Below are 24,490 nucleotides of genomic sequence, written 5' to 3' on the forward strand. Positions count from 1 at the left end.
TTTATATAGAAGACGATTTTTTTTTCTAATTTAATTTTTATATTCAATTTGACTGCTCAATTCTGAGAAAAAAAATTATAATAAGAGGAGGATTTTTTTCTTAATCGAAAAAGGGAAGAAGTTTCTTTATATAAGAACATAAGTTAAAGCATCAGCAACTTCGATTCTAGGTTAACTTTACAAAATTTCTTGATTCCTTGGTATTTCTAATCGGCTTTTACAATCAAAGAAGAGTCTCGTTGGGTCTATTGATTCATCTAACGAGTGAGCTTAGAAAACTTAATTAGACCTCTTTCTACATAAATATTTCAGGAAATTCCAAATAACCGACAACAAAAGAATATAACAATTTGGTCTTGATTTCTATTTCTGAAAAAATTGTTATTTTTTGCTAAATTATTTTATTTTTGTTAATTTTTAATTGTTTTGCACATAAAAATTTTTTTAGTTTTGATACCTTGGTAACTATTAGATTGTAGGAGTACTTTACGTACGAAAGGGCTTGTCCGACTACTAAATAAATAAAAAATCGAAATGTTATTTGTAAATGGAAATTTTCTTTTAAAAATATACAATAGAAGGAAAAAGTTCAAAAAAAACTTGATTGTCATTTTTTTCTAAACCTACGAAAAAATTGAATTTCCGCAATTTTGATGATAAATATAAACACCTAGTAGATGAATGATAAAAGCCACAGAAAGCGATACCGGAAACCGCTATAGGATATTAGTTGTCCAGGAGGGAATTCGTTTTCGTTGATATGACACAAGAATTATAACCAAAAGGGTGGTATATGATGGGCTGATTAAATTATCGATCGTCACGAGAAGCGAGCGCTCATTTATTTTTAGCTATATATCGCGCGCGAGAGATATCCTGTCATTTCTTTATTTTTTTTTCATAAAAAAAAAAATGTATACAATTTTACAATTATCCACCATCAGCAAAATATTCTTCGCTATCTATTACCAACAACCAAGTACAGTATTCATTTTATGCTTCGATGTCATAAATTAAAAAATTATAGTGTGTGAAAAAGTTTCTTTTGACATATTGAACAAACTTGAGCTTGCTTGAGGTAATAATTGAAAGTTAATTACATTTTAATTTGCACCTTTTTTTTCTCTTATAAATAGCGAAAATAATAATTTTTTAGTAATACAAAAATATTTGACTAAAATAGTTTAATTACTAATTAATTTTTCTAATTTATTTCTCTAATGAATTTCTCTAAAAAGGTTAATATTTCGAGTTAATTATTTTGTTTATTTGTGCCACTTTCAGGTGTTAAATAATAAATTAATTTTTTTAATGTCTTTTCTGAATTAATCTCTTGAAGGTAAAAAAATTAGGAGAAGGAGAAATTATTTTCGTGTAACAAATGTTAATAAATAAATTTTTTTCCTCCAGCAAAAATATAAAACAAATAGTTTAAATAGGCAATCTAATTTCCTTTAATTGACAATTTTGTATTTTTGAATAACAAAAGAAGAAAATTCTGTTCAGTTACAATTTTTGAATAAATTGAGGAAAAGAGTACTTAAAATTGGACAATTTTGACGAGTTTGACGAATTCAAAGGAAAAAAAATTAGGTAAAATTTACCTTTCTTTTTGAATAGTTTTTTTTCCCTCTTTTGAGAATAAAGTCATTGAAGATAAATTATTATCAGTTGAGTAAAGAAGTACTCGTCCTCGAGGAGAGTCGGTAACAGACATAGCAGGAATTTTTTTACCTCAGGAGATGTTTGTGAGCTTTAAGAGCTTTCCTCCCTGATATACCGACTGCAACATCATGAAAAGCTCCAGTACATTCAATGCTTTTCATCTAGATGTTACTTGTTATACTCAATTATTCCTAGTCGTGAAAAAAAAATTTTTTTCACTGCAATTTTTTTTTTATTTCCGTTTTTCAACTATTTTTTGAAGTAAATTCATTTTTTTATTGCATTTCATTTCAATTTTTCAACTTGTTTTTAGATATAAATTCATTCTATTTCATTTTATTTCAATTTTTCAACTATTTTTCCATATAAATTAATTTTATTTCATTTCATTTAAATTTTTCAACTATTTTTCCATATAAATTCATTTTACTTCAATTTTTCAACTATTTTTCCATATAAATTCATTTTATTTAAATTTTTCAACTGTTTTTCAATATAAATTCATTTCATTTCAATTTTTCAACTATTTTTCCATATGAATTCATTTTATTTTAATTTTTCAATAATTTTTTCATTTAAATTTTTCAACAATTTTTTCATATAAATTCATTTTATTTCAATTTTTCAACTATTTTTTCATATAATTTCATTTTATTTCAATTTTTCAACTATTTTTCAATGTAAATTCATTTTATTTCAATTTTTCAACTGTTTTTCCATATAAATTTATTTTATTTCATTTCATTTAAATTTTTCAACTACTTTTCCATATAAATTCATTTTATTTCATTTCAATTTTTTAACTGTTTTTCCATATAAATTCACTTTTTTTAAATTTTTCAACTATTGTTTAATACAAACTCATTTTATTTCAATTTTTTAACTATTTTTTCATATAAATTCATTTTTTTCATTTCATTTCAATTTCTCAACAATTTTTTCATATAAATACATGTTATCTATTTGTCAATGACAAATTTTAATTGAAAATGAAATTGAAACTTTTAAAATTTTTAGAAAATAAAGGAAAAAATTTTACTCAGAAATAAAATGTTCAGTTACATTTATTTACGAATTTCTTTAATTGTAAAATTATTCGAAAACATCAATAACTTTTTTTTAAATAAATATTTAAATATTATTTTTCCGTAGGAATTGAAATTTTTCAAAACATTCAAATTCAAATCTTTTTAAATTTAATAACTTAAAAGAATATTTTTATAAAAGATGAAGATAGCGATTGCTCCGAGTCGAAGACTCGGATTGATCGATTTCTTCATGTTTTATAATAATTATAGATGACCGAGTGATAAAATCATTGTCTTAAATTATAAGAATATTATTACAGTATTTTTTTCAAATTATTTTCATCATTTTGAATCAATTATTATTTTCTACAATTTTAAATTATTTTTTATGAAAATAATTTAAAAAATTTTATTATTTATAAAGTAATTGAATTATTGCGAAGGAATTTATAAAAAATTTTGTAAATAATTGAATTCCTGAGAAATTTTCATTATTTATGAAAATAATTGTTTGCGTACTATTTTTGTGAATTTGAAATTTATTTGAAAATGATTGAACTTTGGGGAAGAATTTTGTTATTTATAAAGACAATTAGGATTTTGACGAGAATTTTTTGAAATTTGAAAGATAATTGAATTTTATGAGAATGATTTTATCACTCTTGAAAATAATTGAATTTCTGCAATTATTTGTAATTCTTCCAAAATTGGATTTTTTTAGTGTTTTCAACAAAAATTTGAATTTTTAAACTCTATTTTTAAAATTTTTAATTTTATCCTCAAAAGTTAGCCGCGCGCTTTAGCTCGCGAATTGTTGTTACTTTTATTAAAATTTTATTTTGAATTTTTTGGAACTTTTATTTATTTATTTATTCTTTTGAAAACCTAATTTTAATATTGCGATTCTCTACTGAAGTGAAAATTACTTTCACGAGGAAGAAAAAAAGCAATTTGAACAAAAGAACCGATTTTTAATCTATTGATTATAAATCGCTGGATTAAATTTAAATAAAACTAAAATTAATTAAAAATAAGTTGAAATTTTTTATTTTATATTTTAATATTTTAAAAATAATTTTTAATTGACCTTAATTTAATTTTTTTCGTAATCTAATTTTACTTTCTGTAATTTAATTCACATTGAATTAATTTTTAGAATTTTCTCTTTGTCTTTTTTTCGGAGAATCTAATTTTACAATATTGGGATTTTCTTCCCGAGAGTGAAAATTATAATATAAGAAAGAAAGGAAAGAGTTTTAAAATCCGAGTTTTGTTAAATATTCTACAATTCAGGGAAAGAAGTTCCTTATTATGAAAATTGTTCCTAGAATTAGAATCGAGATTTCTTTTTCAAATTCTTTTTTATAGTAAAATGAAAATTTCGATTTGCTAGGAATTTAGGAAAGATAATCTTCAAAATAAAATCTTTTATTTTTCTTAATTTCACATTCTCTCATCGTACTCATCGTCTTAAAAGGGTCTTATTTGCATGTTGTTTCTTTCTTTTTTCGTGAAACATTTTTTTTTCTCCGTTGGTCTGATGACAATGGAGACAATTCTGAACTCCATTCGTTTTAATGAAAAAAACCTCACTCTCCTTTTTTTCTAATAAAAAAAAAAATTCTGAACTTTACGTATTACTTAAATGTTTTGTTATGAGTTTGCCAACTTTCTTTTACTCCAGTAAATTGTATTAAAAATCTGGAAAAATTTTATTTATTTCTTTTTTTATTATTTTTTCTAATTCTAAATTTTTTTTTCTTTTTCTTATTCGTTTTTGTTCGTTTTGATAGTAATATTTGTTTTTAATTCAAATGAGGATATTTTTCTTCGAAATTTTTCTTTAGAAAATGTTTTGGAAAAATTTACTATATATTTAGTTTTGAAGTGGCGTTAATAATCGTAAATGCTGTGCACGTCAGCAAGTGGTAATTTCTAATTAGAATAACCGCAAGTAGAAGCGGATTATGAAGTCTATGTTGAGAAGAAATTTAATGAAATGATGATTCTCAAACTAAAAAAAAAAATATTTACTGACCTTAAAGTCTTTTTTCAGCGTCAATATTATGTTTCACTGTAAAAAAATAATAAAATAATAAAATAAAAATGGAAATCAATAAGCATCAAATTTCTTCCAAGTTTGAAGAATTTACAAAAGACTTTTTGTCTCGATTGAGTAAATTTTCCTAAAAACGATTAAACTTCGTACATGTTTGAAAGTTGTTTGAAACGGTTAATTAGAATATAATGAACAAAGATCAAAGACTTTCTCGCTTGTACAAAGCTTTTCTAAAACAAATTTTTCCAAATATTGAATTAATAATTAATTTCCCTGTTTATCAATTTTCAGTTTATAAATATTTAAAAAGCATTTTTAATTTTCAAAGATTTATATCTTTGAAAATTAATTTAAAAATATTTTTTATTTCATTTTATTTCCTTGGATATTTTTTTTTTTTTTTAATTTCGAGAAAATTATTCGGGGAAATTATATAATTGTCATTGAAGGCTAAATTGGAAAGAAAAAAAAATGTTGTTTTATAAAATCACCCTCGACATGTAAATTATAGTAAATATTTAATCTCGTTCGGTCCCCTTGGTTTAATAATCGTTTGCCGTAATAACGGAAGCGTGAACGAATTTTCATCCTAATCCGTCATGATTGAATAAAGACAATTTCAGTTTTTAATTTGACGAACGGCAAGCTTCTCTGCAATTTAGTAAAAGTTGCCACGAAAATTATTTCCGAACCACGATATTTATATGGCGGTTAAATTATTAACTTAAAAATTTTTAATCAATAATTAATTAAATATTTAATACCCTGCACATTGGATAGAGTCACAAATTTATCAAGAATCGATAAAAAAAATTAATAAAAATCTAGTTCAATTTAAAATATACTTACATTAAATATTAATGATTATTTCTTAAATATAAATGAAATATTAATTAGTAATATTTAAATATATGTCAAATATTAATTATTAATATATTTAAAAATATGTCAAATTTTTTTTTGTACATTTTAAATTAACGAATAAAAAAAAGAATACTTAAATATGCATTAAATTATTATATAAACTTGTGACATGATTCTTTTATGAGATAAAAATATAAATCGCAAGACATAAGTACTCTATTAATATTGACTGCCTCTGAATTATTGAAGAAATTTTTCTCTATTTTTATTTTATTTTTAAAAGATTTGTATCAAAGTATTGACACTTGATAAAATATAGGTTAAAATCCCATATTCGCGCTAAAGGAGAGAATATTTTTAAGGTCAAAAGAAATCTTCATAGACATCGTAAAATAAAAAAAAAAGTACAGTAGTATAGTGTGTTTCCGTTCAATATTCATGTATTTTTCTTTTACGGAAAAATATGTAAATATCTATTAAACTTACTCTGTATAAAATCTTTTTCTATTTGAGAGCCGTTTACTTGAAGAAAAAATAAAAAATTTGAATAAAAATTCAAGGCAATCCAAGAAAATATGTTTACTCTCTTGTTCAATATAATATTATTTACGAAATAATAAGAGTATATATGTATATATATATATGTACTTTATATTGAAACTCAATAAAAGACTGAATGTAAAATAACAGACGATATTTAATTTTGCAGGGAAAATTTGATTTTTCTTGCATTTTGAGAAATTTTTATTTTTACAATAATTTTATTTTTAGAAAATTGTTTTTCTAGAAATTTCTATTTTCAATTATTTGTATTTTTAGAAATTTGTATTTTTAAATATTTCTATTTTTAAATATTTCCATTTTCACAAATAGAAAATTAGTTTCTGGAATTTTTTACTCAAAAAATAGTTACTATTTTCAGGGCACTTTATCTGTTTTCCTTTATCGATTCGTAATTTCTAGAAGAGTGCGTGAAATAGAGACCATAAATTAATCGAAATTTCAGATATAGAAAGGAATTACATTTCTTTTTGAGTACCCCGAGGGTTTTTTGATTTAGGAAAAGGGAAACAGAGTTTACCATTTTTAGATGTCCCAGAGGACTAGAGACTATACTGCAACCACACTTCTCTTGCCCTGTGGGAAATTGTCAAGATTGATGATTGCTTAAAATTTGTCCGATTTCGAAAAAAAAAATCGTTAAAAGTGTTGATGGACATGTAAACACAATTTTTCTCACAATTATCGGTTATTTGTAAAATAAAATTTATTTTCATTTACAAAACCGGTGATAAACTCCGTATAAACTGTGATTAAAGAAATTTGAAATTTTCTAATATTAGACATCAAAAAACTATTTTCAAAAATTAAAATCAAATTCTTTAAAACGATTTAATTATATTTTAAAAAAATATTCGAAATTCAATTATTGAATTTCGCATATTTCAAAAAATTTTGCAAAAAAATTCAATTATTAAAAAAACATTTGATAAAATTCATAAAAAATTCAATTATTTTTATAAATAATACAATTTCCAAAGAAATTCAATTAAGTTAAAATAGAATTTTCAAAAAAATTTCGAAAAAATCAATTATTTAACAAAATTTTTATACAATTCTTCACGTTAATTCAATTACTTTCACTAATAATAACATTTTTTATTGAAATTCAATAATTTAAAAAAAAGTTTTATAATATTCTAAATAATTCAATTATTTATAAATTCAAATTATTTTCATAAATAATAAAATTCATCGAAGAATTTCAATTATTTTTAATACCAACTATTTTAATTTAAATAATAGAAAAATTTAATTATTTTCACAAATAAAATTTGCCACAAGAATTCAATTATTTAAAACAAAAACCAAATTTTTCACAGAAATTCAATTCTTTTTAAACATTTTAATAAAATTTTTCGCAATAATTCAATTATTTTCATAAATAAAAAATTCTTGTCAGGAATTCAATTATTTTTGAAAATTTTAATAAAACTCTTTGCAACTATTCAATTATTTTCGTAAATTATAAAATTCTCCTTAGGAATTCAATTTTATTTGAAAATTTTAATAAAATTCTTTGCAACTATTCAATTATTTTTATAAATAATAAAATTCTTCTTAGTAATTCAATTATTTTTGAAAATTTTAATGAAATTGTTTGCAACTATTCATTTTTTTCATAAATAATAAAATTCTTCTCACGAATTCAATTATTTTTGAAAATTTTAATAAAATTCTTTGCAACTAATCAATTATTTTCATAAATAATAAAATTTATCGCAGGTTTTCAATTATTTTTAAAACAATTCTACAGGAATTGCTCGAAAAAGGTAGTTATTCTTATAAATTTAATTTCTATTCTTCGAAAAAATCAATTATTTAAAAAAATGTTTTTTAAATTCTTTGGAAGAATTCAATTATTTACAAAAATATTAGAGTTTTTCACAGGAATTCAATTATTTTCAATATATTTTAATAAAATTGTTCAAAAGAAATCAATTATTTTAAATACAATTTTAATTAAATTTTTTTGAAATAATTCAATTATTGTTTTAGATTTTAATAAAATTCTTCCTAAGAATTCAATTATTTACATAAATAATTCTTTGGAAGAATTCAATTACTAAAGATAAATGACAAATTATTCTCAAAAAATCAATTATTTTGAGGTATTTAAAAAAAATTATTTGCAAAATTCAATTATTTTCATAAATAACAATATTCATCACAAGAATTCAATTATTTTTAAAAGGAATAAATTTTTTCTTGGAAATTCAATTATTTAAAAAAATTCTAATAAAATCGCTCCCAAGAATTCAATTATTTTCATAAATATAATAAAATGCTTTTAGGAATTCAATTATTTTCAACAAAATTTTAATACAATTTTAATAAAATTTCTCAAAAGAATTCATTTACTTTCAAAAGTTTTGATAAAATTCTTTTCACAGTAATTGAATTAGTTTTAATACAATTTTAAAAAAATGTCTCGAAAAAATTTTTACAAAATTTATAATGAAATTTTTCCAAAAAATTCAATAATTTTCAAAAATTTTTATAAAATTCTTCGCAAGAATTAAATTATTTTTATAAATATTTAAATTCTTTCATGAATATAATAAAATTCGTTGCAGGAATTAAATTTATTATCAGGATAAGAAAGAAGTAAATATTTTTTTTATGAAAATTAGGAAAAAGTCAGGAAAATAAAATATAGAATGGAATTTTTGTCAGTTTTGTGAAGTTTATAAAACGAGTTTTTTTTGGTCGTCAAATTTAATTTTTCGATAGCTACTTTTTGCCACTTTTTAAAAATTATTTATCGAGTGCGAAGTATGTCATTATTATAATTTCTGCTCTCAGAGAAAACTTTTATTCAAATCAATTTATTTGAGTAATAAAATTTTATTTGTCTCAGAGCCAGATAGATTATTTATTTTCAATTATATAAATTTTATTCGACATAAAAACCAAATAAAGTAAATAATAATTTTTTTGAACCAAATAAAATCTAATTAAATAAATCTAATTTTAAACAAATAAAATCTAATTAAAAAAACTAATTAAATAAATATAATTTTAAACAAATAAAATCTAATTAAAAAAACTAATTAAATAAATATAATTTTAAACAAATAAAATCTAATTAAAAAAATCTAATCTAAAACAAATAAAATCTCTTTTAACTTTTAAATCAAATAAAATCTAATTGAAATAAATGAAAAGTCAAGTTGGCTCTGAGTCAAATGTATCCTTTCACTGCGTGTATTATCATAATTTGAATTATAATTTCTATTATTGGAATTTATTTCGAAATTTTTATTTTCGGAAAATGGGAGACAATTGCTTCCGAATGAAATTACGACTCTTTTTCAAAGAGAATATCGCTTAAGTATAGTTTTAATAACATTAGAACTGAAGTAAATTGATGCCATTAACTCCTTCTGAGAATCTGAGATAATTATGTCCTTGTATCCTCTGAGGATTAAATTAATCGCCTCACTCCCTGAAGTAAACTTTAGGGATGTTTGGCTCATTACTCAGTAATATGTGTCAATTTTCCATGGACACAGTACAAGCACTTCTTGAATTAATTAATTCCGTTTCAAGTATACGATGCTCTTCTTTTCCAAGACTGAAGAAGTAGAAGCAATTGATAATAAGAATAATAATAATATACAATTTTTAGAAAATAAATAAATTTCCCTATAGTTAATTAATTTAAAATTGATGTTTTTCATCTTCTTAGGAGATAATTTTCCTTTTTGTCTTCTTCAAAAGAGATGAAATGTGTGGTTGGTCAAACTCTGGACTTTTTCTACATGCAAAGAACTTTGTTTCAAATTCTACAAACTTGTGATGGACTTTAAAGTCCACTTGAATTCTGAATTCCAGTTCAGCACGTGCTGAACTTCTTGTTTCTTGATCCAATTCGTGTAAGTCAAGTGTTACTTTGTTTGAGACAGCGACTTAAGATTAACCATGCTTCCGATTACTTTGGTGACCTCTGCAGTGAAAACCTCCTAGTTAGAGAAACCTCTGATTTTAATCAGGAAATCTCCTTTCCTCGGGGAAAGACTTTGCTCCTAAAACTCAAGAGTAGTTGACGACTGGATTAATTTTCTTTGCGGAATTTTATAAAATTGTCAGACCTCACTTTGGATATTTGTAAAAATTAGAGTATCAATGAAAAATCAAAAATCAATTTTTAAATTTCGTGATTTTATTCTTGCTGTTTGGATGACTTTTAGTCGCGTCAGGTCGATAGAAAGAGACAGAGCGTACTTAACGTCCCCTCTTCTTTCTCTCTCTCTCTCTCTCTCTCTGACGACGCATGCGCACGAACTTCGTTTCTACGAAAACGCATCAGCGCTCCTATCGGGCAAATTTTGAAGTTCAAAAACAGAAATTAGAATTTTTCTGCAGATATCAAATTGAGACTAAAAAAGGAATCAAATTGAGACAAAAAATGAATCAAAATGTCGCAACATTTTGATTCGTTTTTTGTCTCAATTTGATTTCTTTTTTGTCTCAATTTTATATCTGCAGAAAAATTCTAATTTCTGTTTTTGAACTTCAAAATTTTGATTTTAAAGTTCAACAATTTAATTTGTTTTTTGTCTCAATTTGATATCTGCAGAAAAGTTCCGAACAAAAAAAAAACTATCTCTAAAAATAAACTAAGGCAATTCTCAACTAAGATTAGAAATCGTTCGCCATTGTAATGACCCCACTTACTGAAAAGAAAAAAAAATATCAAAGTTTCGCTTATAATTTCAAAAAATAAAATAGAAAAGAAGTTTCATAGATAAAAATTGCTCTCTGACTGAACATGAAATACACTTTGTCCTCGGAGATAAAAAATATCTAAACCCAATATTCTCTGATATAGAGAGAAAAGGAATTCGTACGACAAATAAAGATTCTTCAGTACCCTTTTCAAATGGCTGAATGTGAAAGTCAATCTTTAATTCAATATCGCGACTGTTTTAATTTGTCTCCACTGTCTGAAAATCGAGAATATCTAGAAAGCAAATGAAACGAGAAATCAAAGTTGAAAGCAAAATTACTAAAGCCCTTTGGCAATATATACTATTCATTCTGTTCGTTAAAAATTTTGATAGATTAACTTTTCAAAAAAAAAAAAAAACTGAAGAGTAATGAAACATTTTATTAAGCTCGATCCAAAAGATAAATTAGAAAATTTCTACAAGATTGAAAATGAAAAAGAAGTTACTAGTTTTTGAAAAAGTATTTTCAATTATGTAATTGCAAATAGTTTACAATTTCTTTTTTAATCTTTTTCTTTGCTTTGTTTCTTTTATCACTTCCATCGTTATTCTCTCTTGAAAAATTTATGAATTGAATTTATATTTAATATTCAGTAATATATTTATTGAATTTATTTCTCTTGCAAAAGTTATGAATTCTAAAAGTGATTTTGAAAAATGTAACTTTCAGTCAAAAAATTCTCACTTTCAAATTCACCCAAAAAGCTTTTACTTTCATACGAAAAATTTTTACTTTTAATTTCATCGAAAAAATTTTCACTCTCGATTTTATCAAAAAAAATTTCACTTTCAATTTCACCAACAAAATTTACTCTTTAAATTACATCTAAATTTTTTTTTACTTTCAAACAAAAATAAATTCAGTTTCACTTAAAAAAATGTTAAACTTCACTCAGGAAAATTCTGACTTTCAATTTCGCCAAAAAATATTTCACTTTTAATAAAAAAATTGTTTGTGAAACTGTTAGTGAAAATTTTTTCATAATTGTTGAAATATTTTGAGTGGAAGTGAAAATATTTCAAGTGAAATTCAATTATTTAAAAAAATATTAGAATTTTTCACAGGAATTCAATTATTTTTAAATATTTTAATAAAATTGTTCAAAAGAAATCATTTTCATTCAATTTTTTTGAAATAATTCAATTATTTTCATAAATAAAAATATTATTCTCAGGAATTCAATTATTTTTGAAAATTTTAATAAAATTAAAATTAAAATAATAAAACTCATTGCAGGATTTTAATTATTTTTAATACAATTTACAGGAATTGCTCAAAAAATGTAATTATTCTTAAAAATTTAATTTCGATTCTTCGAAAAAATCAATTATTAAAAATTTTTTTTTTTTCTAAATTCTTTGGAAGAATTCAATTATTTACAAAAATATTAAAATTTTTCACAGGAATTCAATTATTTTCAAATAGTTTAATAAAATTGTTCGAAAGAAATCAATTATTTTAAATACAATTTAAATTCAATTTTTTTCAAATAATTCAGTTATTCTTCTTTCCTTTTTTTTAATTTAGATTTTAAAAAAATTCCTCCCAAGAATTCAATTATTTACATAAATAATTCTTCGAAAGAATTCAATTATTAACAATAAATATCAAAATTATTCCCGAAAATTCAATTATTTTGAGGCATTTTAATAAAATTGTTAGCAAAATTCAATTATTTTCACAAATAGCAACATTCATCACAAGAATTAAATTATTTTTAAAAAGTAATAAATTTTTTCTTGGCAATTCAATTATTTAAAAAAATTCTAATAAAATCGTTCTCGAGAATGAAATTATTTTCATAAATAATAAAATGCTTTTTAGGAATTTAATTATTTTCAAAAAAATTTAATAAAATGCCACACAGACATTCAATTATTATCAAAAATTTTAATAGAATTCTTTATAAAATTTAATTATTTTTAAAAACTTTTTCCAATTTAATGATTTCCAATATCTACTATTTTTAATAAAAGAATTTCCAAACAGAATTCAATTATTTAAAAAAAAAATTTCCATAAAAATCTTCGTAAGATTTCAATTTTTTTCATGAATATAAAAAATTTTTCGGGAATTCAATTGTTTAAATTAGAATTAGCATAAAATTAGTGAAAAGAAATGAATTACTTAAAAATGTTTACAAAATTCTTCGCAAGAATTAAATTATTTTTATAAATATTTAAATTCTTTTATGAATAATAAAATTCTTTACAGGAATTTAATTTATTTGCAAGATAAGGAAGAAGGTTATATTTTTTATGAAAATTAGGAAAAAATCGGGAACTTTCAATTAAAAAATTGTTAGTGAAACTGTTAGTGAAAATTGTTTCGTAGAAGTTAAAATATTTTGAGTGTAAGTGAAAATATTTTGCATGAAATTCAAAGTAAAAATTTTTTGAGTAAAAGTAAATATATTTTTGATAAATTTGTAAGTTAAAAGTTTTTCATTCAAAGTAAAAATATGTTTTCTGAAATAGAAAGTCAAAATATTTTTTGCCAAATTGAAAGTGAAAATTTGTTTGCAAAGAGGAAATTAAAAATCTTTTAGAAGTGAAAATTCTTTGAAAAATTGAAATTGTGAAAATTTTTTTAAGTAACAGTAAAAGTGAACATTTTTTTGGTGAAAATAAAAACATTTTGGGTGAAATTAAAAATTTTTTGATTGATAGTGAATTTTTTTTCAAAATTATTTCAAAAAAGTTTTTTTTAAATTAAGATAATTAGAAGAAGAAGATTTATTCAAGTTTGAAAACTTACTTAATTATTCAATTATGTAGGAAAGTTTTGTAATAATTGCTTCATGAGGAGCATGTGAAGCAATTACGAGGTGCACCTTGTAAATTGACGATGTTTATTGACAGAGAAGTGCAAATTATTGGGAACTTGAAATATAATGTAGCAGAGTAATTATACACGGAGAAAAAAATGCTGTTGAATCAATGACATATGGGTTTGATTCATTGAATAGTGTCATAACGGGCTGCCTAACGTATATGCTGTTGTTTTGAAAGCACCGATTCTAATGATTCGATAGTATCACTTTCTTTGAAACAAAAGCATATTTCTCAAATTGACAGCATACTATGTTAATTCGAAGGTGAATCCTTTTGAATCAATAAACAAAAATTTTTAATTTAACAGTATATGCTTTTGAGTCAATGACTATAACTTTTAAATTTAAAAGCATCATTTTTATGATTCAAAAATTTGTACTCTTAATTTTTTTAGTTGTTGCTATCGATTGAATAACACCATACTGTTAATTCAATTCTTTTATGTGGTTAAATATATACCAACGATAAATTGAAAAAAGGGAATTTTTGTTCACATGTTTTTTATATACTATAATTAATTCTCACACCTTTAACACAACACTTTTTATACACATCTTTTTTTCAATTTTTCACACTAACATATACATCTTTATTATTATTTTCATTTTTTCCAACGGCTAAACACACACACACACACATACACATTCAAACACACTTATCTTTTTTAGTCAGAAAAATACGGCTATTCCCAAGCGGTCACCCATCCATTTAGTAACCGCGACCAACGACGCTTAACTTCCGTGATAGACGAGAACCGCCGCGCTGCAATGTAATACATCCGCTTCTCAACGTTGGGCACTTACTTTGTGGTTAAATACCGTGCTCGAGATTTTTCGCGTATATAAGGGAATTTATATAGGGAATTTATATTTAACTAGTCATTAATTAATTAAAAGAATTTAAATAATACTTTTATATTGGAATCTCAAAAACGACAGGTTTAATAAACATATAAATATATGTGGGTAAGTATTTCAATAAATTTAGTACCTGTCAATGTCTCAAAACATAGTGTTCTTATTTTTATAGCATATGCTATGGGCAGTCCGCAATAGCACCACTCATTGAAACGAAAGCATATGCTTTCGTTTTCAGAGCGCGCTTCTTTAGAGCAAACAATTTTTCATTTGATTTAAATTTACATGCATTTTCTTCAAATTTATCTATTAGATGCTTCAAATGAATAATGTCAAAGAAGCAATAAATTATTCTGTTGCTATGTATAGATGAACTATAGAAACAATTTGCACAATATCATTAATTCTACAGTACCGTACTTTTAATTTAAACAGTTTCATTTTTTCATTTTAAGCAATATACTTTTCGATTAATAAATGTGTCATTGAATCAATGACGGGGAATTCAATAGCATGGAGATATTTGATTCAACAGCACTTTTTTTTCAGTGTAGTAATAAAATCTGTATATAATTTTGAAACATTTAATATGCATCAAGTGTTTTGAACGTTCCACGTGCCACGAGTGTTCATTTAATTTCGAATTAATTAGAATTCATAGAAAATTATTTAATATTGAAGAAGAAAGAAAAAAATGTTTCTAAATAAATAAATGAATAAAAAGAAAAAAAGAAGAAATAGAAGAAAAAAAGATGTAAAAAAGAATAAAAAGCGAAAAAAGAAGAGAAAGATAGAAAAAAGAAAAAAAAGAAAAAAAAGAATAAAAAGTGAAAAAAGAAAAAGAGAAAGAAAAGGAAAATGAAGAGGAAAAACTTTCTTTTAGAAGACCTTGTTATAATTTCTTTTTCAATTTCTGGTCCAACGTACTTTGTCCCTCTACCCTTAAAGTCATGGCGCTCGTTAGTCTTTGTACCAACAGAAAGTGAAAATCACCCCTGTCCTTTATCAGACCCCAGGTGTATTTTCAAGAGCCAAACAAGGTTTCACTATTTTCGTAAGGCGAAATCGTCCCAATGCCAAAGAGTCAAGTCAAAGTCAGTCAAGTGGCTTCGAGACAAAGTGGTAAAAGGATAAAAGAAGGACAATTTTCGAATTATAAATCTCTAAAAAAAAATTTGATTATTTAAAAATAAAACCTTTCATTAAAAAAAATAAAAAAATTTAAATCTCATATATTATGTAATTCACTCTAAGCTCAAAAAGAAATGATAAATTTATATAATACACGTTATATACTCCTATAAGGATCAGATAAAATCCACACAAGAAAAAAAAATGAAGTCTCTGTTGCAGGTGGTTTTTTTCATAAAAGAAAAATCATTTATGTTTAAAAGGGCATGTATGAAAAGTTTTCAACGTCATGCATTGGCTCTTCAGAATTTCAAATTGAGTAATTTTTTAAAATATACTCTCTCTCTCTCTCTCTCTTTTTCTCAATAGAAAATCTGTAGAAATCCTTCTGTTTAATAGGAAACTTGAATAATTAAATTTTAGTCAAATGTTATTAGAAATGGAGAAAAGAAATATTAACGAGAAGTACTGAAGAAATGGAAAAGTATTCTTTTCTTGTTTGAGATTTGTCGAAAAATCCAAATTTTTCTAAGAATATCAAAATTAAGACAACAAAATGTATCAAAATAGTTGAGAAGCAACTAAAAAGAAAATAAAAAAAAATTTGATTTTTAAAACAGTTCTCTAGTTTCTTCACTGTTGTTTTTAGAAAAACAGTTCTCTAATTTCTTCACTGTTGCTCGCAGAAAAACAGTGAAGAAACGAGAGAGAACTGCTTTAAAAATCTCGTTTTTTGACCGTTTGAGAAATCAAAGTTTTTTTACTTGATTTCAATAAAGATTGTTCAACAATTAATATTTCTACTAAAAATTTCCACGTGAGTACAGAAAAATAGTAGAAGATTTTTATATGCTTTTAACCTTCTTTTCGCAAAAAGAAGTAGAAATGAAAATAATTTGCATGATTTCTATTTTTCAATTATACAATTTACATTACAAAGTTTTAATTTTCTTTTAAGGGGAACGTTCACCGTTATTTTTAACTATATCAAGAAAATAATTTAAATATTCCACAAATTATTAATTTTCAGATAATTTTTTGTGGGAATTCAATAGTCATAAAATAAAAACGATCAGAAAATATTTTGATTCTTTTTGAATGTTTATTTTTCTTTAAAATTGGTAAATTTTTGAAATCCATGTATTAATTTTTTAGAAAATATTTTTTAAATCAAAAAAAATTTATTTTTATAATTTTTGAAGTATTTAAAAAAAAAACTTTTTAGGCTGAAAATATACTGAAAAATACTATTATTATTTAATTTTTTTATATAAAAATTCATTTGCTTATTTTTCAAACTACTTTTAGATAATAATTTTAATAGAAATAAAAAATACAAAAAAAAAATTAGAACAAAATTATGATCTGAAATTAGTTATAAAAATTAACAAATTTATTTTCAAAAAAAAAAAACATTGAAAATTTTTATGTGGATTCAAAAACATAAAAAAATTTAAAATTTTCAAAAGTCATATTCTTTCAAAATTCAATCATTTTTTTCTTGAAATTTATAAATAAAATTATTTAAAACTTTAATCATTTTATTTTATTCAATTCTAATCAATTTTTATTAGAAATTTCTATGAGAATTCAATTATTTAAATACAAAAATAAATTTATTGAATAATTGCGAATTATTTCTTAAATTTGAATTCTTATAAAGAACTTTATCAACATTTTTTAAAATAATTGAATTTCTACGAAGAATTGCATTAAAAATTTTGATAATAATTAAATTCATTCAAGAAATGTAATTTAAAAAAAAACAATTCAATTGTTATAAATTATTTCATTAACATTTTTTAAAATAATTGAATTTCTACGGAAAAATTTATTACTTTTAAAAATAATTGAATTTTTGTGATAAATATTATTATTTATGAAAATAATTGAATTTTTTAATGAATTTTATTAAAATGCCTCAAAATAATTGAATTTTTGGAAATAATATTGTTATATATCGACATAATTGAATTCTTGGAAAAAATTTTATTGAAATCTAAAAGAATAATTGAATTATTTTTAAAAAAATTTAATTAAAATTGTATTTAAAATAATTGATTCGTTTCGAGCAATTTTATAAAAATATTTGAAAATAATTGAATTCCTGTGAAAAATTGTACCTAATATTTTTGTAAATAATTGATTTTTTCTAGGAATCGAAATTAAATTTTTAAGAATAATTACATTCTTTGATCAATTCCTATAAAATTGTATTAAAAATAATTGAAAACCTGCGATGAATTTTATTATTTATGAAAAATAATTGAATTCCTGAAAAGAATTTTTTTTATTTATGAAAAATAATTGAATTCTTGCAACGATTCTTATTAAAATTTCAAAAAATAATTTAATTCTTGAGAAGAATTTTATTATTTATAAAAATAATGGAATTCTTGCGAAGATTATTATAAAAATCTATTTAAATAATTGATTTTTTTTAAAAATATTCAAAAAAATTCTGTTTTAATTAATTGAATTCCATGTGAAAATTTTTTTATTTATGAAAATAATTTAAAATGTTTGCGAAGAACTTCATAAAAATTTTTTTTCTAAATTATTCATTTCTTTTTGGAATTTTTTTTATTCAAATACTAGATAATAAAAATCATTGAATTACGAAAAATTTGTGAAAATAATTGAATCGTTTTAGAGAATTTAATTAAAATGTTTTGAATTTTTTCCAATAACTTTATTAAAATCTTTGAGAATAATTTTTTTATTTCAACTGTTAATATATTTTAAAGTGGTATAAATTCTCAAACGTGCACTAAGAAAAGATTATACTTAAATGAAATACAAAAATAATTTTACATTATTTTGTTTAAATTTAAATAAAGGAAGTGGATTTATCATTTGGTAATTAAATATTAAAGGATAAAAGATTGTTAACTTCTTCCACTTTAAACATTATTTTGTTTAATTGAAATTAGTTTATTTTTTATTTACACAGTTTTTCTGCAGATATCAAATTGAGCCAAAAAACGAATCAAAAGTTTTGCCTCGCAACACTTTTGATTCGTTTCTTGTCTCAATTTGATATTTGCAGAAAAACTGTGTATTTATTTCAATAAAATTTGTTTCAATCAAATAAATCGTTTTCTTAGTGTGGAAAAAAGTATGTTTTAGTGTAACAATTAAAAAAAAAAGTATTCAAATAGTAGGAAATTGTAAAAATAGTGTAGTAAATAGTAGGTGTTAGTGCGAGGCCTGGAATTATTAAATAATAAATAGGTAAAATAGCTTCCGAATGCTAGTGCGGTCATAAAAGTGTCGGCTCGGTGGTACTGGAAAGTCGCTCTCAATTGAAGGACACGACCACTTGCAGAGTGGAATTACTCTCTGCGGTAAAGTATATTCTTGTGCGTGAAGTGATAATAGAGATCAATTGGCAAGTTGTTTCTTCTTTTTTTTTTTCCTTTTTTTTTCTTATATTCTTCAATTGTTTCAGGCGTCTGCGCCTGATAGGGTACGAGCGGGTGTGTGCAAGAGAGATAGAGTCACAGAATCGGGAGGAGTTAACCAGGGCGGCAAAGGTAGAGTCTGCAGTAGTCGCCTCCGAGCCGTTGAGCCGTCGCGATGCGGGCGACTAGTACGACATCTTGAAAGCTCGTGATACCGACCTCTCTCTGTCATTCCTAGTATCTCATTACCATATCACATTCCCCCTACCCATCCCTGCTCTTCAACCTCAATAAACAAACGCTCCCACATGTTTCATTTTTCTTCACCGTCAATTCAATTTTTTCACTTCAAAAAAATTCACATCACATCACAATCACCACGTGTCCAAAAGGAAAATCATTGACCAAAAACTTGTGTGATTTTCCCCCAAAATTTCTTTTTTCCATTTGATAAAAATTCTTCCATTATCCATTTTGAGGTTAGGAATTTTAGCGCCAAATTAACGCGACGAATGATAACTGCAGATGGCGCGCAGGAAAATCTGGATAAAATTGTACCGATCACGACGGAAACAGAAAGGTACAGATTCTTAGAAAAAAAAAATAATTGAGAGAATTAAAAAAAAAGTGACGAGGGGGGATTAAAGATAAAGAAAAATATGAGCGAGCGATAAAAGGATGGGTATGAAAAAAGAGAGATTTTTATAAACGAAAGGGGAGAATGAGAGAAATCAGGAAAATATGTCAAAAGGGATTAATGGCCGATGCTGAAGATAATTCCATCTCAGATTTGACGTCTGTTTGTTTATCAACTTTTATCCTTTATTCAAATATTTACCTATTACGACATAAATCCTCCCACAGGAAATAAATAAAATAAATAAATTTTATTCTAAATTTCTCGGGGGGAATATTTGAAAATCAAAAAAGTGCCAAACTGAGGGCGTGCTATTCAGCGCCGCCATATTGAAATCGTAAATCGTATTTTGAATCAATTTAAGCAAGAAAAAAATAAATTAATCGAAATTTCTAAAATTCAAACAAGAAATTTTTAATTAATTCCGTAGAAAGTGATCGAATTTTGTAGAAAAATCGAGAAAAATAGAACAGAAGTACAAACAGATTAGAGAAACTAAAAAAAAAAATCAAACCGAATTTTAAAAATATGAAAAAACACAAAAATAATGTAAAAATGTAAAAAAAATCACGAAAAAAAGAAATAAAACGTATCTGAAACAAAAGAGTAAAAATTAATAATAATAAAAAACAAACTGCAAACTGACAGGAAAAATGTATGATAAATAAAACCCAGAGGAGAATATCATCATTAGTGGAAAATGAGAAACAATTTTTCGAAAACAATGGAAAATAAATGATTGAAAGAACGATATTGAATCGAAAAGAAAAAAAAATTCACTTTTATTCACAATTAATTGAACATTTTCAAAAAAAAGAAACATTCAGCAATTACGAATAAAAGAAATTCAGATGATAAATATTTGACATGTGAATTAAAATTTGCGAATTGATAATTAGAATAATTACAGTTTACTCCCAAAGTTTTGCTTGTAAAGGTAAACCTGAGTCAAATGTCGGGGCACCTACAATCAAAATTAATTAACAACTTCGGAAACCAATGAATATACTCGGCTCAGTGAGTCGTGACACAGATACCTCGACATCCAAATAATATCGTGTTTGTGACAACATCCCTATTTCGCCAAAAGTCAAACTCAACACTCACCACTCTGTAATCGAGTGGAAAACATTGGTGGTAATTAAATTTCACATCACTCACATCTTATTTTTCCAGTATAATTTTACAAAAAAAGAGAGAAGAAAATTATTTCTCAAAATTTCAAATTTTAATAATTATTTCAAATTACATGGAAAATTTAAAAATGAAAAAAAAAAGGTGAAACGAGAAATTTTGATTTAAATTGAAAAATTTTTGCTGTCGAGAAATAAACATACAGTAAACAAAGAGGTAAAATTGTTTGTTTAATCAATTTTCATGAGAAATGAAATATTACTATAGAATTTTATGTTTTAAAAGGGTAAAATTGAAAATTAATTATTAAATATTTAATAATTTTTGATATTTAGTATTTAGTGTTTAATATTTAATATTTATTCCTGAATATTTAATATTTATTCCTGAATATTTAATATTTATTACTGAATATTTAATATTTATTACTGAATATTAAGTAACTAAATTATAAATACTAAATTAAATGTCAAATTATTAATTAAAAAAAAAAGTATTAACTAAAATTAAATTCGGTAATCACACAGTTTTCTTGAAAGTATCAATACTAAAGTGTATCAATTTGATACCAAAATTTGGATCAAATAAAAATTTGATCTAAATTTTTGTATCAAATTGATACACTTTAGTATCAAAATGATACTTTGATACTTTGATACTTTTTGATACTTATTACTACAATATTAAATATAAAATTAATAAAATTAACTATTAACTACAATAATTTGAATGTTCTTTCATTCTTTAATTCATTCACTTTTTCTGTCCCTCACACTCTGAAGTTGTCTTTTGTTTATACTTTTGTTGTTTGTTGATTTTAGATAGATTTTTGTATATTATATTATTAACAATAATAATCTTCGTATTTCATTCTTTCATTCTGTCTGTCGACACTTTGAAGTTAGTTTTTGTGTATGATTTTGTTTTTTTGTTTTTTCTTTTTCTTAAAAAAATATTGTTTGACAGATCGAAAAAACGCAGGTATTTTTTTATGATTTATAATAGAAAAATATTTGAATTTAAAAAATATAAAAAAAATTATGATTAACAAATAAATTTTGTTTATTATATGCTTTTTTCTATAACAAATTTCGTTTGACTGATCTAAATTATGCAAATTTTTCTCCTTTTTATTTATAAAAAATAGAAAATTGTTAATTGTTAAAAAAATTAAAATTAATAAATAAGAAATATTTTATGCATAATTTTTATTTCTCAATAACAATATTGTTCAGAAATTCATTCTTTTCTTTTGAAAAAAAAACATTACAAATTTTATTCTATTTTCCAATTACAAATTTTAATTAAAAATAAAATTGAAATTTTTTTAATTTTTAGAAAATAAAGGAAAAAAGTTTACTCAAAAAAATGTTCTGTTACGAATTTCTTTAATTGTAAAAATTATTCGAAAAAATCAATAACTTTTTTTTAAATAAATATTTAAATATTATTTTTCCGTAGAAATTAAATATTTTCAAAACATTCAAATTCAAATCTTTTTAAATTCAATAACTTATAAGAATGTTTTATAATAATTAATAATTAAAGATGACCGAGTGATAAAATCATTGTTTTATATTATAAGAATATTATTACAGTAACTTTTTTCAAAATTATTTTCACCATTTCAAATCAATTATTATTTTCTACAATTTTCAATCATTTTTTATGAAAATAATTGAAAAAATTTTATTATATATAAAGTAATTGAATTATCGCGAAGGAATTTATAAAAAAATTTGTAAATAATTGAATTCCTGAGAAATTTTTATTATTTATGAAAATAATTAAAAATGTTTGCGTACTGTTTTTTTGGGAATTTGAAATTGATTTGAAAATAATTGAACTTTGGGGAAGAATTTTGTTATTTATAAAGATTATTTGCATTTTGACGAGAATTTTTTTTTAATTTGAAAGATAATTGAATTTTATGAGAAGAATTTTATCACTCTTGAAAATAATTAAATTTCTGCAATTATTTATAATTTTTCCAAAACTGGATTTTTTTAGTGTTTTCGACAAAAATTTGAATTACAAATTTTTAAATTCTATTATTTTTAAAATTGATAATTTTGTCCTAAAAAGTTAGCCGCGCGCTTCATTTTAATTCAATTATTATTTTCTAAAATTTTAAATTATTTTTTATGAAAATAATTGAATTTCTTAAAAAAATCAAATATTTATAAAAATAATTGAATTTCTGTGAAATTTTTATTATTTATGAAAATAATTAGATGTTTACATACGATTTTATTAAAATTTAAGAAAATAATTGAATTCTTTTTGGGAAATTTTATTAAAATAGTAGATATTGAAAATAATTAAAATTAGAAAATTTTTTGAAAATAATTGAAAGTAGGACAAGAATTTTGTTGACACATGTGAAAATAATTGGACTTTGGAGAAGAATTTTGTTATTTATAAAAATAATTGGGATTATTACGAAATTTTTTTTTCAAATTTTGAACATAGTTGAATTTTATAAGAAGAATTTTATTTTATTTTTTAAATAATTGAATTTCTACAATTATTTGTAATTTCTCCAAAATTGAATTTTTTTTTACCGTTTTTGACAAAAATTTAAATTAGAAATTTTTTAAATTCTATTATTTTTAAAATTGCTATTTTTATTCAAAAAAAGTCAGTAAGAAGTAAGTCGCGCGCTTTAGCGCACGAATTGTTGCTAGTATCAAATTAAATATTAAATAACGGTTCAAAAATACGAATATAATAAAATATTAAAAGACTTTTAAATATTTAAATATTTTTTATATACAGAAATTGAAATACATTTAAATATAGAAATATTAATTTTTTTTCATGGATGACCCAATCTAAAAAAAAATAATCAACAGTAAGAGATATATACATATATTTCAAGTTATATATTGATAGAGTGAATTGAAAATATATTCCTTTTTTTTCTATTTCTAAAAACTACTGTTTAATTTACAAATTATTGCTGGAGGACGAGATTGGAAATATCTAACAATCTGCCGTCATATTTTCGATAATCCCTCTTTCTTTTAACTCTCGCACAAAAGATATTAATTCCATATCGCAAATTGAATCGACCTTTCCCATCAGAATTTTTTTTTAACCCTGATTATTATTTCATTCCCTTTTTTTACAGCATTTTCTTATGTCCATTCTAGTAATTATTATTTTCACTTTAGCTAATATAAAACAGAAAAAAAATTATATTTCGAGACAAGGACATTTTTTTATTTCAAACACTAGGATTTTTATACAGAAAGAAAAATTTATTTGATTCTAATAAATATACTTGTCGATTATTAAATAAATATTTACTTGAATCAAACAATTTTTATCTCGATTTTTATTTAATTGATTTAATTGATAATAGTCAATTAATTGGCTATTGGAATCAAATAAACTTTTTCCACTGTACAATTATAGGAAATGTTTATTTGATCTCTATTGAAACTAAAACAATATAATATCGATAATAACAAAGTAAATAAATAATAATAATTAATAAATAATAAGATTTCACAAAATTAATTTTACAAAATTCAGAAGTAAATGAGAAGAAGAAGGCAAAATTAGAATATAAAAGGA

At 22.8% G+C, this 24,490-nt stretch overlaps 1 protein-coding gene across 16 annotated transcripts in view; it reads left to right on the top strand.

Annotated features, from left to right (window-relative positions):
* Positions 1–24,490, top strand: part of LOC122502075 (potassium channel subfamily T member 2) — a 234,450-nt gene that overhangs the window by 36,572 nt on the left and 173,388 nt on the right. For 4 of the 16 annotated variants that reach the window (XM_043611939.1, XM_043611953.1, XM_043611954.1 and 1 more), the window contains exon 1: positions 18,853–19,717. The exons of the other annotated variants lie outside the window; for them this stretch is intronic. The gene's annotated coding sequence lies outside the window, so the exon portion shown is untranslated. Of the gene's footprint in view, positions 1–18,852; positions 19,718–24,490 lie in introns of those variants that run through there. 16 annotated transcript variants of the gene reach the window in all.

The sequence above is a fragment of the Leptopilina heterotoma genome, unplaced genomic scaffold (assembly GCF_015476425.1).
Source record: "Leptopilina heterotoma isolate Lh14 unplaced genomic scaffold, ASM1547642v1 Lhet_220, whole genome shotgun sequence".
Taxonomy (NCBI): Eukaryota; Metazoa; Arthropoda; class Insecta; order Hymenoptera; family Figitidae; genus Leptopilina; species Leptopilina heterotoma.